The sequence below is a fragment of the Lampetra planeri genome, chromosome 1 (genome assembly GCF_965212315.1).
Source record: "Lampetra planeri chromosome 1, kcLamPlan1.2.h2, whole genome shotgun sequence".
NCBI lineage: Eukaryota > Metazoa > Chordata > Hyperoartia > Petromyzontiformes > Petromyzontidae > Lampetra > Lampetra planeri.
The window spans coordinates 26,542,740-26,561,366 of record NC_136107.1 but is presented as its reverse complement, the minus strand read 5'-3'; positions in this window follow the sequence as shown (position 1 = coordinate 26,561,366).

Below are 18,627 nucleotides of genomic sequence, written 5' to 3'. Positions count from 1 at the left end.
TGTTATTGTTGCTGTTGTTGTTGTTATTGTTGCTGTTATTGTTGCTGTTGTTGTTGCTGTTATTGTTGTTATTGTTGTTATTGTTGTTATTGTTGCTGTTATTGTTGTTATTGTTGCTGTTATTGTTGTTATTGTTGTTATTGTTGCTGTTATTGTTGTTATTGTTGTTGTTATTGTTGCTGTTATTGTTGTTATTGTTGTTGTTATTGTTGCTGTTATTGTTGTTATTGTTGTTATTGTTGCTGTTATTGTTGTTATTGTTGTTGTTATTGTTGCTGTTATTGTTGTTATTGTTGTTGTTATTGTTGCTGTTATTGTTGTTATTGTTGTTGTTATTGTTGCTGTTATTGTTGTTATTGTTGTTGTTATTGTTGCTGTTATTGTTGTTATTGTTGTTGTTATTGTTGCTGTTATTGTTGTTATTGTTGTTGTTATTGTTGCTGTTATTGCTGTTATTGTTGTTATTGTTGCTGTTATTGTTGTTATTGTTGTTGTTATTGTTGCTGTTATTGTTGTTATTGTTGCTGTTATTGTTGTTATTGTTGCTGTTATTGTTGTTATTGTTGTTGTTATTGTTGGTGTTATTGTTGCTGTTATTGTTGTTATTGTTGTTGTTGTTGTTGCTGTTATTGTTGTTATTGTTGCTGTTATTGTTGTTATTGTTGTTGTTGTTGTTGCTGTTATTGTTGTTATTGTTGCTGTTATTGTTGTTATTGTTGCTGTTATTGTTGTTATTGTTGTTGTTATTGTTGCTGTTATTGTTGTTATTGTTGCTGTTATTGTTGTTATTGTTGTTGTTATTGTTGCTGTTATTGTTGTTATTGTTGCTGTTATTGTTGTTATTGTTGTTGTTATTGTTGCTGTTATTGTTGTTATTGTTGTTATTGTTGCTGTTATTGTTGCTGTTATTGTTGTTATTGTTGCTGTTATTGTTGTTATTGTTGTTGTTATTGTTGCTGTTATTGTTGTTATTGTTGCTGTTATTGTTGTTATTGTTGTTGTTATTGTTGCTGTTATTGTTGTTATTGTTGTTGTTATTGTTGCTGTTATTGTTGTTATTGTTGCTGTTATTGTTGCTGTTATTGTTGCTGTTATTGTTGTTATTGTTGTTGTTATTGTTGCTGTTATTGTTGCTGTTGTTGCTGTTATTGTTGCTGTTATTGTTGCTGTTATTGTTGTTATTGTTGTTGTTATTGTTGCTGTTATTGTTGCTGTTATTGTTGTTATTGTTGCTGTTATTGTTGCTGTTATTGTTGTTATTGTTGGTATTGTTGCTGTTATAGTTGTTATTGTTGTTGTTATTGTTGCTGTTATTGTTGCTGTTGTTGCTGTTATTGTTGTTGTTATTGTTGCTGTTATTGTTGCTGTTATTGTTGCTGCTGTTGTTGTTGTTATTATTAGCAAAACGTGCCTGGGTACTCGGAACTCAGGTTCGAAGCCCAGGTGACGGCTTCGGTGCGGCGCTGTTGGTGTTGCGCTCAACTCGGGGAACTTGTCAACTCGGCGCGAGGTTGAGTATTGAGATTGGCGAGGTTCAGGGGGAGCATGGGGGGCTGGGTGGGCGGGAGGGGGGCCTTGTACTCAGATATGTATTCGTCCGGTGTGATAGTCGTGGCGCGGTGCACCCTGGGTTCGTCATTACGTGGTAAGTAGCAAGACACGGGGGTCATTGCTACCACCAAGGTAGTACAATGTCAGGTTCGTGCCTCTCAGGGGCCTCGCCCTGACGCTTCCACGTGGTCGCGTGGATTGTTCTATATAGCTCAGTGGGCCTTACCTGGTCAAATAAATAAAATTGTTTAGTAGTTTAAACTGTCTAGCACTACAGGGAACCCAGTGGCATTCGTGTAACAGCTGTGCTCTGCTGATGAAAACTCAGAGAAGGCGATGGGTTGCCAAACACATTTGTATTATGATCATGCGGTTGTTAAACGGGCAATCGTTTAATTGTTGCGTGTTGTTACATCGCGTTAGCGGAAATTTAGCAAGAGGTCGCACGCGATACACATCTTGTGACATTGCATCGTACAATCCAATGACGTTCGGATGCTGCGTCTAAATTCGACCACAGGACCAGACGCTCTGCGTCTTCTTCATTGCAAGGCCCCGGACGTGCACGACCTCGACAATACACAACACGTGACAAGATCATCATCGTCATCATCGTCATCATGGTCGTGCTGCTGCTGTCAAACCCAACAATGGTTTCCAATGTGTGGCGGGACCTCACACACACTGATGATGTCCTATCGGCGAAAGTGGCCCCTCCTCTGACAATGAGCAAAGAACACTGCTCTGTTGGCAACAGTCGGGCACGTGTATTCTATACGGAGAGCCATGCAGAGTCGGTCATATAGACAGCTAAAATAAAAGTGGGGCTTAATAATCAAGGACTTAAACAGCGGGCATGGAGGAAGACGAAAGCACGGACGGCAGAGATCAAAAAGTAGAGACTGTGCATTGGGCAGCGTCATTGTTAGCCTCGTGCAGTGCGATTCTGGCCAGGCAACCACAACTATGGACCACACAAGTAGACCACTGTAATATTAACAATAATTTGCATTTGTCGTGCGCATTTCATCCATAGATCCCACCAATGCGCCCCGTGTATGGATAGCAGTGAATAAACAAAGCTCGATGGGTAAACGGCGGGGGATGAAAGCCAATTTACTCTCTCACTCATTCACCCACCAACTCTCCTACTCACCTACTCATCCACTCACCCACTCACTCACCCACCAACTCTCCTACTCACCTACTCATCCACTCGCTCACCCACCAACTCCCCTACTCATCCACTCACCCACTCACTCACCCACCAACTCCCCTACTCATCCACTCACCCACTCACTCACCCACCAACTCCCCTACTCGCCTAATCATCCACTCATCCGCTCACTCACCCACCAACTCCCTACTCATCCACTCATCCACTCGCTCACCCACCAACTCTCCTACTCGCCAACTCATCCACTCACTCACCCACCAACTCCCCTACTCATCCACTCATCCACTCACCCACTCACTCACCCACCAACTCCCCTACTCATCCACTCATCCACTCACTCACACACCAACTCCCCTACTCATACACTCACTCGCCCACCAACTCCCCTACTCGCCTCCTCATCCCCTCACCCACCCACACGCTCAAAACTAGTGGAATGTATTGACCAATTTAAAGAGGTGAGTTCTAAAGACGGGACTGAAATAGCTCTAACGACTCTAAGTGTCCTATTAGTGAAGATACATTTTTCCGTTGTTTGGGAACTGCACAGTGGGAAAAGCCCGATCAAACGCCACGAACTCTCTTTTCCTCTCTGCTGAAGCCCTCTCGTCGTGGCTTAGCCGACAGACCTCGACATTGGCATCGCGCCCCTGAACCACGTTGCTGTACTGCCATCACGCGCAAGAATTTGAAACAAAAATCAAGCATCGTCATCCTGACACCGCAGCAATGATCTCTAAAACAATGGACACGGGCTTAGCAAGCGTGGGCATAGACGGGAGGGGGAGAAAGTCGGTCCACATGCTCGTGAAGTTTTATCGCGCAATAGAAATATAGAAATATAAAGTGCCCCGTTAATTTATCGACACTTTGATCCTCGACCGAGCTGAGAGAGGGGGGAGCGGCAACAGCTTTCAATTTGCCGGGGAGTCTCCACTCTCTCACAATTCGGCAGTCATTCCCCTCCGAAGCGACGCAGCAAATTTCACCGCCAGAATCAGAAGAATCTTGATGAGACGTGAGGCTCTTTTTGTTTCAAACAGATGGCCAGTATGGGCGTGTGAGCGAGTTCCAAAAGCAAACAGTCCCAAAAAAAAGCAACGATAGGAGTGAAAATTAGAGAAAATAGTGAGGCCCTAATTGTTTGTTTTTTATCAGTCCGATTTATCAAGATTGGGCAAGGCAGCAAAACAACAACAAGTCCCATGATCACATGGAGATAGCAACGTAAAGTAGTCCACTCAATAAAACGGCACATTAACATCCAACTCATTTCCCCTCTTCCGAAGCGTGCACTTGGCAGCCAAACGCCCGTTAACGAACGCGCAATGTTTAACTTTCACCGTCTTTAGGGCCAACGCCATGTGCCGAGCTAAATGTTCAGCGTGCGCATCACACACACACATCCAACCCCCCCCCCCCCCCAGTATAGACTTAACTGACTTGATTCAAAGCTTTCGTGACTGCAGGAATCCACACTCTTTGGTTCTTTCGGTGAAGGCACGTGGGTAGAATAATAATAACATTCGATGACGACGTTTCGATCGCAACACAAGCAATCGTCATCAGGTGGCGACAACCACTGCAATTAAAAAACACACTGCTGCAGTGTTTTCTTGCTGTGGTTGTCGCCACCTGATGACGATTGCTTGTGTTGCGATCGAAACGTCGTGATGGATTATTTTTCTACTTACCTGACTGTTGGAGAAGCCCCGCGATTAGCTCAGTGTTGGTGGCCGTGAGCGGGAATCGAACTCAGCTCGCCCGGCTCGCAACGGAGCACGTGAAACCCTTCACCTGCAGCTCCTCACTACGCCCGACGCGCACAGAGTGGCGGGTAATCCAAACATAACCGGTTGGAACGATGGGACGTGTTTTTTTTGTATTAATATTATTTACACGCTTTTATCAAACTCACTCTGTCTGTTGTCGTATCCTCAAATATTGTAACTCAAATTTTACCCACTTCCCAATGTCCTGCAAACTTGGTAAACGTATGTCAAACTGGTGACAATTCTATATTATATCGTTAAAAATAAAACATAAAATATGTTTAAACCATCTTGGGTTTAATTGTCCACGCTCAACTCACGTTGGCTGTAAATCACCAGGGTTCCTTACGTTGTGGCAAGCCTCGGAGCCACTTCCTGAAGTCGTGGAGTTCTGCCATTACTCGTACGGTACATTTCATTAAAGCGTGTTTTTTAAAAAGTATTTTTAAATATTTTTGTTGTTCCTTTGTTTAATCCCCCCCACCTCCAACCCCTCCTTCTTCACCCATCCCGGCGACGAAAAACGGGTCCCCACCACAGTGAGTGGATGGGCAGGTGGTGTGTGGTGGGGTAAATCGTGGGTAACTATTACCGTCTCGCCATCTCGAGGAGCTCTTCCCCTGTAGTGGATGAGCGACGCGGCCAGTAGCAGGGGCGTGAGTGAGAAATTGCAGGGCTGCGCCCTCACATTCATCATAGATAATAAAAACGACATTTTGAGTTAGAGCGCGTAAATACAAACGCGAAACCGGCCACTCCCCCGACACAGCCAATCAGCAAGGTCGGTCACTTGAAACAAAACGTGCCAATTACATTAGTTGCAACGTCAGTGTGTTGGAGAATAAACACGCAGCAACATTAACAATTCGAGTACTTAAGTGGAAATGAAAAAACAACAACCACCAACCCGCGCACACACGCGCGCACACACACGCGCACACACGCGCGCACACACACGCGCACACACGCGCGCACACACACGCGCACGCACACACGCACGCACACACGCGCACACACACGCGCACGCACATTCACACGCACGCACACACGCACACGCACACACACGCGCACACACACACGCACGCACACGCGCACACACACACACGCACACACGCGCACGCACACACACACACACAATTCTATACTAATCGCCGTCTCATTGGCAGGTTCATTTTCTCCCTGGGCCTCAGCGCAGACGTCGGCAGCGATCGCTTCGAATCGCGTCATCTGTCGCCAGCAGCTTGAGAAGTTGCGCATTATGCATTTGAATTATTATTAAACAACGCGAATGGGCGATTGGCGTCTGCGCATGCGCGTGCCATCACTCCCTTCCTAACGGCCTCTTCAGCAGCTCTCCCAGGTCTCATGAGCACAGTCTGCAAGAGCCAACACGCCTTTGTGTGATGTGTCTCTCACTCTGTATCTCTCACTCTCTCGATCTGCCTCCTACAAAGCCAAAGTTTTCCCCCTATATCCTTTACAGACTGTTGGGGCAAGTGCTGTTAGCGAGCACCTATGAAAGGTTGGAACGGCACACGAGGGAGTGGGTGGCCAACACCGCGCCCGGCCGCCTTTGTCTCCCCAGCGGCGAGGTTTACACACCGCACAAGGTGCTCATTTGAGGCTGAGTCGACCTAGAGGAGGCCCAGGAACGGTTCAGATAATCGCCACTGGGTGTCGACCGTGAACGGGAATCGAACTCGGACCGCCGGTTTCGCAGCACAGCGCGCTAACCACTACACCACCGCTGCCCCCCCCCCCCACACACACACACAAAGATAAAGATCCCCCGTATAGCCTTGACAGACTGTAGGCGCAAGTGCTGTTAGTGAGCACCTATGAAGGCCGGACCTTTACACAAGAGGGTGGGTGGCCAGTACCACGCCCGACCGCCTTTGTCTCCCCAGTGGCGATGTTTACACACCGCACAAAGTACTCATTTGATGCTGAGTCGACCTAGGGGAGGCCCAAGACCGGTTCAGATAATCAGTGTTGGCCGTGAGCGGGACTCGAACCCGGATCGCCGGGTTCGTAGCGCAACGCGCTAACCGCTACACCACCGCTCCGCACATACATACACACACACGTACACACACACACGTACACACACGCGCGCGTGCACGCGAATTTCCACAGATCTCCCGTTCGACGGTATCGATTGTCGGGGCAAGTGCTGTCACAATGGTGATCATTGTGACAGCCCCTTTGTGCCGTCAATCCACCGATGGCTCAAGCATCCGCACGCAGCGTGGGCGGGGACTTGGGGTCGTCTTGAACATACTTCTCCACGCTGGTCAGAACGGGCTGGTGAGCGTGGGTGGGGGAGGGGGGGGGCAGCACCAGGTCACGTGTTCGTCGCCCCCTCGTTGTTAGTCGTGGTCGGGACTCGAACTCAGTTGACCGAGTTGAGAGGAGAGTGCGCTAACCACTGCGCCACCGCTCCACCCAAGCGCTACTCGCGAGCGCCGATTAAGGGAAGCTCAGCGCATGGCGGGGTGGTGTGATTGTGGTGTGTGTGGTGTGTGTGTGTGATTGTGGTGTGTGTGTGGTGTGTGTGTGATTGTGGTGTGTGTGTGTGGTGTGACTGTGGTGTGTGTGGAGTGTGTGTGGTGTGATTGTGGTGTGTGTGTGATGTGTGTGGTGTGTGTGTGTGATTGTGGTGTGTGTGTGGTGTGTGTGTGGTGTGACTGTGGTGTGTGTGGAGTGTGTGTGGTGTGATTGTGGTGTGTGTGTGATGTGTGTGGTGTGTGTGTGGTGTGTGTGTGTGTGATTGTGGTGTGTGTGGTCTGTGTGTGGTGTGTGTGGTGTGTGTGTGATTGTGGTGTGTGTGGTGTGTGTGTGTGATTGTGGTGTGTGTGTGGTGTGTGTGTAGTGTGTGTGTGATTGTGGTGTGTGTGTGATTGTGGTGTGTGTGTGGTGTGATTGGTATGTGTGTGGTGTGTGTGTGTGGTGTGTGTGTGGTGTGTGTGTGATTGTGGTGTGTGTGTGTGATTGTGGTGTGTGTGTGTGGTGTGACTGTGGTGTGTGTGTGGAGTGTGTGTGTGTGATTGTGGTGTGTGTGGTCTGTGTGTGGTGTGTGTGGTGTGTGTGTGGTGTGTGTGTGATTGTGGTGTGTGTGTGTGGTGTGTGTGTGATTGTGGTGTGTGTGTGTGGTGTGACTGTGGTGTGTGTGGAGTGTGTGTGGTGTGATTGTGGTGTGTGTGTGATGTGTGTGGTGTGTGTGTGTGATTGTGGTGTGTGTGTGGTGTGTGTGTGGTGTGACTGTGGTGTGTGTGTGGAGTGTGTGTGGTGTGATTGTGGTGTGTGTGTGATGTGTGTGGTGTGTGTGTGATTGTGGTGTGTGTGGTGTGTGTGTGATTGTGGTGTGTGTGTGGTGTGTGTGTAGTGTGTGTGTGATTGTGGTGTGTGTGTGATTGTGGTGTGTGTGTGGTGTGATTGGTATGTGTGTGGTGTGTGTGTGTGGTGTGTGTGTGTGTGGTGTGTGTGTGATTGTGTTGTGTGTGTGATTGTGGTGTGATTGTGGTGTGTGTGTGTGGTGTGACTGTGGTGTGTGTGTGGAGTGTGTGTGGTGTGATTGTGGTGTGTGTGTGATGTGTGTGGTGTGTGTGTGGTGTGTGTGTGTGTGATTGTGGTGTGTGTGGTCTGTGTGTGGTGTGTGTGGTGTGTGTGTGGTGTGTGTGTGATTGTGGTGTGTGTGGTGTGTGTGTGGTGTGAGTGTGGTGTGTGTGTGGTGTGATTGTGGTGTGTGTGTGATGTGTGTGGTGTGTGTGTGATTGTGGTGTGTGTGTGGTGTGACTGTGGTGTATGTGTGGAGTGATTGTGGTGTGTGTGTGGTGTGTGTGTGTGGTATGAATGTGGTGTGTGGTGTGATTGTGGTGTGTGTGTGGTGTGTGTGGTGTGTGTGATTGTGGTGTGTGTGTGTGGTGTGAGAGTGGTGTGTGTGTGGTGTGTGTGTGTGGTATATGTGGTGTGTGTGTGGGGTGTGGTGTGATTGTGGTGTGATTGTGATGTGTGTGTGGTGTGTATGGTGTGTGTGGTGTGTGTGGTGTGTGTGGTGTGTGTTATTGTGGTGTGTGTGGTGTGTGTGTGGTGTGTATGTGGTGTGTATGTGGTGTGATTGTGGTGTGTGTGTGTGGTGTGTGTGTGTGGTGTGTGTAGTGTGTGTGTGGTGTGATTGTCGTGTGTGTGTGGTGTGTGTGTGGTGTGATTGTGATGTGTGTGTGGTGTGTGTGTGGTGTGTATGTGGTGTGTGTGTGGTGTGTGTGTGTGTGATTGTGGTGTGTGTGTGTGGTGTGTGTGTGGTGTGATTGTGGTGTGTGTGTGTGGTGTGTGTAGTGTGTGTGTGTGTGGTGTGATTGTGGTGTGTGTGTGTGGTGTGTGTGTGGTATTATTGTGGTGTGTGTGTGGTGTGTATGTGGTATGTGTGTGGTGTGTGTGTGGTGTGTGTGTGGTGTGATTGTGGTGTGTGTGTGGTGTGTGTGGTGTGTGTGTGGTGTGATTGTGGTGTGTGTGGTGTGATTGTGGTGTGTGTGGTGTGTGTGGTGTGTGTGGTGTGATTGTGGTGTGTGTGGTGTGTGTGTGGTGTGTGTGTGTGTGGTGTGAGTGTGGTGTGTGTGTGGTGTGTGTGGTGTGTGTGTGGTGTGTGTGTGTGGTGTGTGTGGTGTGATTGTGGTGTGTGTGTGTGGTGTGATTGTGGTGTGTGTGTGGTGTGTGTGTGTGGTGTGTATGTGGTGTGATTGTGGTATGTGAGGTGACTGGCATGTATGTGGTGTGTGCGCATGCGCGAGTCAATTCCAGTCATCCCATAAACACTTCATTCTGACCTTCTGCTCGTGCGAAGCGTCTCCGATCCAGCGACGCAAATTCCACGTTTCCCGTGGACCGTCACATTTCTTTTTTTTAGTTCACCCTTGACGTCCGTGACTGCGATGGCTGATTAAACGATTCCACGCGCGCCGATTCCCAATTGTGTAAAGTGTGTGTGTGTGTCCCAAAGACCTTCCCGTCGACAACATCACGAACATTTTGCACAATCGCTTTTGGACAGCGCAAAGCAGGATCCGCAGTTGCTCGACATGTGGCATCGTTTGGCTTGCTCAGTATTTGAGACAACTTTGCATTGTTGCTAATTGTTATCCGGAGGATGTAATCGCGTTAATGTTACCCATTTCAAATCAATCGCAGTTGCTCCGAGTAGGCGGGTGTTGAGAGCGGGGGGTACAAACAGCTCCTGTACACCAGGGCTCTCACTGCCGCGGCTCCGAAGTTAATTGCCTTGCAATAGAATGCATCATCATCATCATCATCAATATTGTCAGGCATAGTTAATCCACTGCTGAATGAAGGCCTCTCCCCCCACCACCCACCCCCGCCCCAATTCGCCACCTCTCACGATATTCAGCTGCAACAAATGGAGCGGGCAGCGCCTACACACGAACTGATTTCATCGCATTAATGTGGAACTCCTGACGCGCCGTACGGAGCCGACCGTGCGAATCGGAGGTGCGTGGGAAGCGCAACAAACTGAACACAGCAATAAGCAGTTCTGAAGAAATTCGTTTTCGTTTTAGATTTAGATGTCCATGAGCTCCCAGTGGCGTCCTCACATTGGAAGGGAGAGCGTTCCAGACGGCCGCAGAAGCGCGCGATGCGGTGGCCGTCTCCGTGTGTGACATCACAATGCGACCACCATCTCGAGCCCTCCGTACAGAGACAGTGGGCACATTTATTTTATGCAGAGAGGCGGTCGGGGCAGAGGCAGAGGGATACAGGGGAGATCATGAGAGTTTAGTTGAACAGGGTGCAGTGGGTCGAGAACACGGAGGGTGGAGGGGGGAACGCTCCACAGTTAGGAAGTGGGGATGTCACACCGATGAGATCACGTGACGCGAATGACATCAATTACCGTTTCATTTATTCATTCGTGGTTCATTCAAATTTCTCATTCTCTGATCGATATTAAATGCCAAACACAGGGTGCTTAAATTGTTTTTTTAACACTTATGTGGGACGATTGCCACTAAGTGGCGGTGACGTCACCACGACGCTTGTGCCAGGCCAAGTGCACCTTGAGGCCACGTGAAGTGTCGTACGCCCGCTGGCAGGTCACGGGGCAGACCCAGGTGCCATGGGTCGACTGACTGAGATGAGTGGCTGATGCATCACCTGTGCCCCCTACTGTGCCAACTTGCTGTGCTTTAGCCACCCGGCGCTCCGCCCGTTGTTGTGAGCGTCGCTCCTCCGCCCTCCGTTGTTGTTGGAGGGCGACTGCCTCCAACTGCCCAATAGCGTCCTTCACGAGCCTCCTCCACAGAGGGCGATCTTGACACCGCTGGTACCGGTCATCGGCAAGTCCACTCAGCTCCACGTCCTACTGTACCACATCACTCCATCTCTTCTCTAGCCCGTGCCGCCCCCGTTAAGCCCCCTCGATCCGGCCGAACAAAAGCTGTTTAGGCATGCGGTGGCTGGGCATGCGGGCTACATGACCCAGCCAACGCAGCCTTGCCTCCAGAGCCCGGAGGCGCACACATTCCTTGTGGAGTTGCTGCCAATTCTCAGAAGTGTTGACATGTATGAAGCACCCTGTATCATGTGCAGCGTCGGGGCTGTCCCTTTCTCCACGCTGAACAAAGATGTTGGAAATTCCACGTTCCCTTTGGACGGAGTTCAATGCGTCCGTCGGACTATCGCTCTCGGCCATTCCCTCACTGCGGTACCGATTTTATCTGGCGCAGGGAGATGATGGGTCTCGCGTGTTTCAAAGCTCGTGTGTGAGACGCGCTGGAGCACGTTGTAAGCAAATTGTTCGTGAGAACCAATGAGGGATAGAGGAATACATAAATTAAGTAATTAGAGGGTGGGGTGTTTGTAAAGTGATTTGCTTTGTAATTAGAGAATGGATTATATATATTTTTTACATTTCAGCCGATGCAGCGCCCTCTAGTAGCTGCAGGGGCTACACGATCCCATTACACATAATACACACACACACTTATTGTGTATTTATCTATCCAGAAAAGCCACGCTGAGTGGTATGATTATTTTTAATGGAGGGTTCTGCAGCTGCTGCTGCTGCCGTTACGTTGCGGTTTGATTTTTATTAAAGTTACTAGCTTTACTACCCGGCTTCGCCCAGGACTTGGATTCACCACGCCCGGTCTCCTTTGTCTCCCCAGTGGCGATGTTCACACACCACACCAGTTACTCGTTTGAGGCTGAGTCGACCTAGGGGAGGCCCGGGACCGGTTCAAATAATCGTCACCGGTGGTGGCCGTGAGCGGGAATCGAACTCGGGTCGCCGAGTTTCTTAGCGCAGCGCGCTAACCACGACACTACAATGCGTGACGCTTCCACATGCGCGGGTCACGTGACAGATTTGACGTCACAGGTCACTTGCCGTGCAAAAATATATGCATTATTGAGCTCCCCCCCCCCCCCTAAAAAAAAAGTGTATTTTTAAAATGTTTGCATGGTGTACATTCTGGAAAGTACCCACATGGCAAATTTCAAGTTTGTTGCATGTCGGGAAGTACGCTAAACATTTTGAACAGACACACATAATCACAACTTTGCCTTTTATATATATGGAGATATGCTCAGCCAATGAAAGATGAGTTGTATTTATTATCCAGAGGAGCAAAACCGGCAGCACCCGGACAAACCCCCACGCGCAAGAAAGGGTGCAAACACACTATCCACATACAGATGGAAACAGATAGCAATTAGTCCACTTGCTGTACTGCCTTCTACTGCCGAGCCCAGGGGAACGGCACCTACTCGACACCCACGGGTAGCAGAAAGGGGATTTCACGTCAACATCGATGTGTGCGCTCATCCACCAACCATAGCTGCTGCCTCCACAGTGCTGGGTGACAGGCAGCTTCGTGCAGCATCACAGCGACCACCGCCCACAACATTGACAGGAGAATGTTTAGTTAGAAAGAAGGAATCCGATGGGCTAAAAAGGTATTTTTTTCACAGATGTCCAGTAAGGAGGGGGGAGGGTCAGAAAGTGACGTTGCTTCTAGGGCACTCAAAAGCGCAGCCCCTGCAAGTGGCTGAATCAGGCCACTGCTGGCTGAAGGGGCTCCACTAGACGGAGCTATGGACAGCCCCCTATATTTTTGTGTTTAGTTTGTTGTCCTTCCCCCGGCACCTCCGATTATAACGGTTGGCTACGTACGGTGCGAAAGAAGTTCAACATACATACGGTGGAGTATAAAGGCTAAGGTGCAGCCCCTGCAATTGCTTGGGCGTGCCGCTGCTGGGAGCTTCAGGCTCCCCGCGAAAATAAGCTTCAGAGAGGCAATTCTAGAGCAGTAGTTCTCAACGTTTCCGAACCCGCGGATCAACATCAAATCACTGTGCACTAAAAAAAAAATTCTGAAAAAAAAATCAACACCAGTTTTTGTTGTTGTTGTTGTTGTGACAAAACCTGCAACAATTTCCGCGGACCACTTCCCGACAGCCTTGCAGGCCACCGATTATCCACGAACCGGAGGTGGGATGAGAGGTGTGTAAGAGGTGGGAGTCTCAATCCCTGACCCCACCACCACCCGCCATCCCCGTCATTGTGAACCCCTCCCTGCCCTTGGGGACGCGTGCCCCGAATTCTAAGGCCCAATGTCGTTAAAATGATATCGACTCCGTCCGGCTTGCTTGATTTACACGTGGCCCATCATCACGCGACGCCGCTAAATCAAACGGCCTCATTAACTTTACATGGAACTCCACCTCCTCCCCCCCCAACTCCGCAGATTCAATCTGACTGCTGGGCGCAGGGCGGAGGCAACTTGTGCTGTTATCCACTCCGAGGCGAGCAAACTGAACTTTGTTTTTCATAATAAATGGGGTTTTGGGGCTAGATCGCGTAAGTACAAATGTTGGTCTATGAGATCTCTTTTACCAGAGATCTCATAGTGTAAATGCTTACCCCGAGCTCTCAATACTCTGATATTGCACTGTGCTTGAGTTGTACGCCTTCTGGTGTCATCTGGTCCAACACCAATTGGGACTAGGCTCTAAAGAAAGCCGTCTCGGGTGTGGACCAATCAACTTCAAGGACAGTGCATATTATTATCATTATCAGAGTTGTTTCTTTTTGTTTGCTTTTTTGACTACTTGTGTTGTGGTTATTGCAAACATGATGCCTTGAATAAAAGTGTCAGTTTTGTACCAGTTTAAAAGGGTAAAAACCTACTACTAGACAAATGTTGGGTCGTAAAGCCTCCACCACCCGACACAGCCAGCAAGGTTTGTCACGTTAACAACGCGCCAATTAGTTACTTCTTCAGCCCACCGGTGTGTTTGAACAGTGAATCTACAACATTTACAATTTGCGGAGTACGACGTTTCGCTGGTAATTACATCAACCAGCATCATCGGGCGATTTGCCAGAATAGTGAAGCGATCCAACTGCTTCCGGTCTTCAATAGAGCGAGATGACGTCATCACCAAACCCATCAGGTGCAGAGATCAGAGGCAGATGATGGAGGGGGGCGGGGATTGTAATTCTATATAAGATTAGTAATCAGTTAATTAGCGTGTGTTTCCTCTATAAGGCATGCAGTTGTAAGACGTATTACTTGGCAATGCGCTTCCAGGCCGCGATTTAACCCAAAACACCTTTATTATGAATAACATTGGTCGCGAAAGCCTACGTCCTTTAGGTTATTTTACTGTTGTAAACTTCCACTTCGTTGAGCAATCTTTTGTGGCTGCGTTGCTTCTGGAAAATACGCTAACAGCTCATCGGGCTCTTCCTGGTAAGATAAAAATTAACCCGTAAACCAAAGTTTTTCACTATAAATCCTTTATATGCGTGGCGGCTAGAGTCCTCTCGTCCTCTGGCTTGAGATGGTCAGATGATTGCCTTCCACCATTAAGCAATTGGTAATTAAATATATATTTTTTCCCTAAAAAGTGTAAAGTTATGGAAAAACATTTTCACGAAAATAAATTGTCACGCACAACGAGTCTGTGTGCAAAATGTCAGCTCGATTGGATCACGGGAAGTGGGTTAAAAAACGACCGAAAGATTTGCACGGTCGTAAGCGCGCAAGCAAGCAAGCAAGTGAACTTAATATAAAGGATTTAATAATAATATATCGTTTTTATTTGTACATTTGTTGAAGTGATCTGTTCACATTTCCTATACTTTGCGTTCCTATCGTGTGTTTGTGATTGTTGTTGCAACGTTCTCACTTCCCCCTCCTCGGCGTCTGTGAAAAAGAACTTTATAGCTCATCGGATTCCTCCGATAAATAAATATGCCGATTCGGATTTCGTCTTCTGGGTTTTCTTCAGATATATTCCCCTAGGAAATCCCTAAACCGATTTGCAAGCGTGTCCAGAGTGTCAAGCGACATGTGTGCACACAATAAACTCGCGGTGATGACAATTGTGACTACGTATATAAACACAATTGTACATATATATATTAATCCAGAGCAGGAATGGATTGATGCGTCTGTCAGATACATTTGCACGGCGTCATCTGTTGAGCGAGCGGCTGACAGTCGCAGAGCTCTGAGTTGAAATCTTCATTTAGTGGTTGATTCGGCCCAACATCTCTGCACGGTCGCTTTGGCCTTCAATGGTGCTCGCACACACAGCACTTGCCCCAAAACGTTTATAGGAGGAGGGATCTTTGGTGGTGGTGACGACAGCGGCGGTGGTGGCAGAGGTCGACGTAGCAGCGAGTTTACGCTCACCGCCAACATCAGTGGCGGATATTTCAGTGGGTCCTTGGCCTCCCCTGGGTCGACTCAGCCTTGAAATGAATATCTACTGCGGCGGTGGGGCAAACATCAGCACTGGGGGGGGGGGGGTGGTGGGGGGGGGGAGAGACAAAGGCGGCAGGACACGTTGTGTTGGTCACCCACGTCCTCTGTTGTGTGCGGCGCGCTCGACCTCAAAGTTGCTACCCGCTCACAGCTCTTGCCCCAACATTCTGTGCAAGGCGATACGGGAGGGATAGGGGCTTGCGGGGATCTTCGCCTGCGGATACAGTGGTGGTGGTGGTGAAGTCAGCGGGGGCGTTTGCCGCCCTCTCCGCTTGATCGCCGTGATCCGTTTGCGCCGTTACGAATTCCCCCATTGGCGAGCGCTTGGGCGCAACAAGCCTCGCGCGATGAAGGCGCCCGGCAGAGCGATCGGGGAGGTGTGTGGAGAGGGAGAGAGGAGGAGGGGTGGGGGGTGGTTAGTGCGAGCGGACATCTCTCTCCCCTTCAGCAAGTCTGCGGCGCAATTGACACTTGGGCCATGCGCCACTTTCTTGCCGCCAGCCGGAACATTCTTTGGTGATGAAAATTTGACGCCACTTTGGTGGGTGGGGGGGGGTTATTTTTTTGTTGGCACATGGGCCCAGAACATTTTGAAGAAAATATTAATAATTTAATAATGGTATAATATACTTTAAAAATAATAAAATGTATGAGATTTTAAGAAATTAAATAATAATTTAAAAATAGAATAGTATTTTAGCGTTATATTAATTACATTTTATTTTTTAAAAAGTAATATTTAAAAAACTATTTTTTTAAACACGCTTTAATGAAATGTACCGTACTAGTAATGAAGAACTCCACGACTCCAGGAAGTGGCCCCGAGGCTTGCCATAACGTAAGGGACCGTGGATGAATTACAGCCAACGTCAGTTGAGCGTGGACAATTAGACCCAAGCCGAAACATAACACGTAAAAAATGTTTAAAATATATCTTTTTTAAATAGAATATAGAATTGTCATCAGTGTGGCATAAGTATACCAAGTTTGCAGACGATAGCACATTGGGAAGTGGGTAAAATTTTAGTTCCAAGTTTTGAGGATACAACAAGAGACAGTGATTCATATTCTTGGTTATTTCGGTAAAGTCACGTAGAAGGGAAATAATACTGGTAGGAACGAAGTGGACCAGACCACCAATAGATTATATCGTCCGTCCGTCCGTCCGTGTATCAACATCGCCCCCTACTGCAAACACTTGGCATGACCCTGTCCGACAAGATGGCCGCCCGCTCCCCCTGCGATCTGTGAAATAAACAAGATGGCCGTCGCTTCCGGCGCCTCACGGCGAAACTTTAAACACTAGAATGCAGTATTTTTTTCTTTAACTCCTCTATACCCAGTCGATATCCCTGTACCGGTACTAAGTATTATTCCTACCAGCCCACCCCGCAGGGTCCTGTTAAAATAATACAAGCAATCATCATCAGGTGTGAGAATTGTTATTGTTTTATATTTGTATTATTGTATTATTTCTCTTCTACGTGACTTTCCCGAAAGAACCAATAATATGAATCCCTGCAATCACGAAAGCTTTAAATCAAAAGAGACAGTGAGTTACAAAAAGCGTGTAATAAAACATTTTAATCAAATAATAAAAATGTCACGGCGATCTCCGCAGAACACAGATGTGTTTAGAACGACAATCTTCATGTCGACTGCAGGAATCCGATGAGCTATGAAGCTCTTTTTCACAGACGTCCAGTGGTGTTTCAGCATCTCTGAAGGTCGCGTTGCACGCCACGGATCTCACGACTGCGTCGTTCGTCGAATGATCAAATAAGACTTACTTAGAACGAGCTAAGGGAGCGGTCATCTGGTCAAATAACCCACACCGCCCACCTCCGCCAATTCCAATGGCCGACACAGCATGTATGGAAGCTTTCATCTAGCAGTGTACGGACGTTAACATGTGAACACGTGTCCTACATTTACATCAACATGTCCACAATAATCCTATATCATTGCACTCTATATTACTCTCATATAATCTTATAAACAGGTTTTTGGAAAACAATTAAAAGGCGAGATTGAATTGGCGCGAAAATCATTTTTCCCGGAACCGCTTTCCGAACTTCTCCGGATGAAATTAAGCACCGATTATTGTTGTATGCGTCGAGCCCACAGGGCTACTAACCCGAGTTCGATTCCCGCTCATGACCAATAATAGTGACGAATATTTGAACCGGTCCTGGCCTGCCTCTCTAGGTAGACTCAGCCTCAAATGCGTACCTAGTGCGGTGTTGAAACATCTCCACTCGGAAGACAAAGGCGGCTGGGCATGGTCCTTACCACCCACCCGCTCATGTGCCGTGCCGACCTACACGGGTGCTCCTCACCAATCAGCACTTTGCCCAACAGTCTCTCAAAGGCTATACGGGGGACTTTTGTCTTTATATGTTAAACCAGTCACAGAGTGTTTGCATGGCATGTGGGTGCCTCTTGTTGTCGTGCTAGGAACTCGCACTGCTCTGCGCTGCGCCCGTATTGTCGGTATCAGAATCTTTATTTTATCTTGGATAAATCCGATGAGCTATGAAGCTCTTTCCTCGTCGTCTGAGTGAGACAGCGCTTGCATTCGTCCATCACCCAGTACACATCAACCAGCACACAGCACCCAGATGTCAGTATCCAGCCCCCAGCGTCCACTACCCAACGCGCAGCGGCCAGCACCCAGAACCCAGCACCCAGAACCCAGAACCCAGCACCCAGAACCCAGCACCCAGAACCCAGAACCCAGCACCCAGAACCCAGCACCCAGAACCCAGCACCCAGAACCCAGCACCCAGAACCCAGCACCCAGAACCCAGAACCCAGCACCCAGAACCCAGCACCCAGAACCCAGCACCCAGAACCCAACACCCAGAACCCAGCACCCAGAACCCAGCACCCAGAACCCAGCACCCAGCACCCAGAACCCAGCACCCAGAACCCAGCACCCAGAACCCAGCACCCAGCACCCAGAACCCAGCACCCAGAACCCAGAACCCAGCACCCAGAACCCAGAACCCAGCACCCAGCACCCAGCACCCAGAACCCAGCACCCAGCACCCAGAACCCAGCACCCAGAACCCAGAACCCAGAACCCAGAACCCAACACCCAGCACCCAGAACCCAGCACCCAGCACCCAGAACCCAGCACCCAGAACCCAGCACCCAGAACCCAGAACCCAGCACCCAGAACCCAGCACCCAGAACCCAGCACCCAGAACCCAGCACCCAGAACCCAGAACCCAGAACCCAACACCCAGCACCCAGAACCCAGCACCCAGAACCCAGCACCCAGAACCCAGAACCCAGCACCCAGAACCCAGCACCCAGAACCCAGCACCCAGAACCC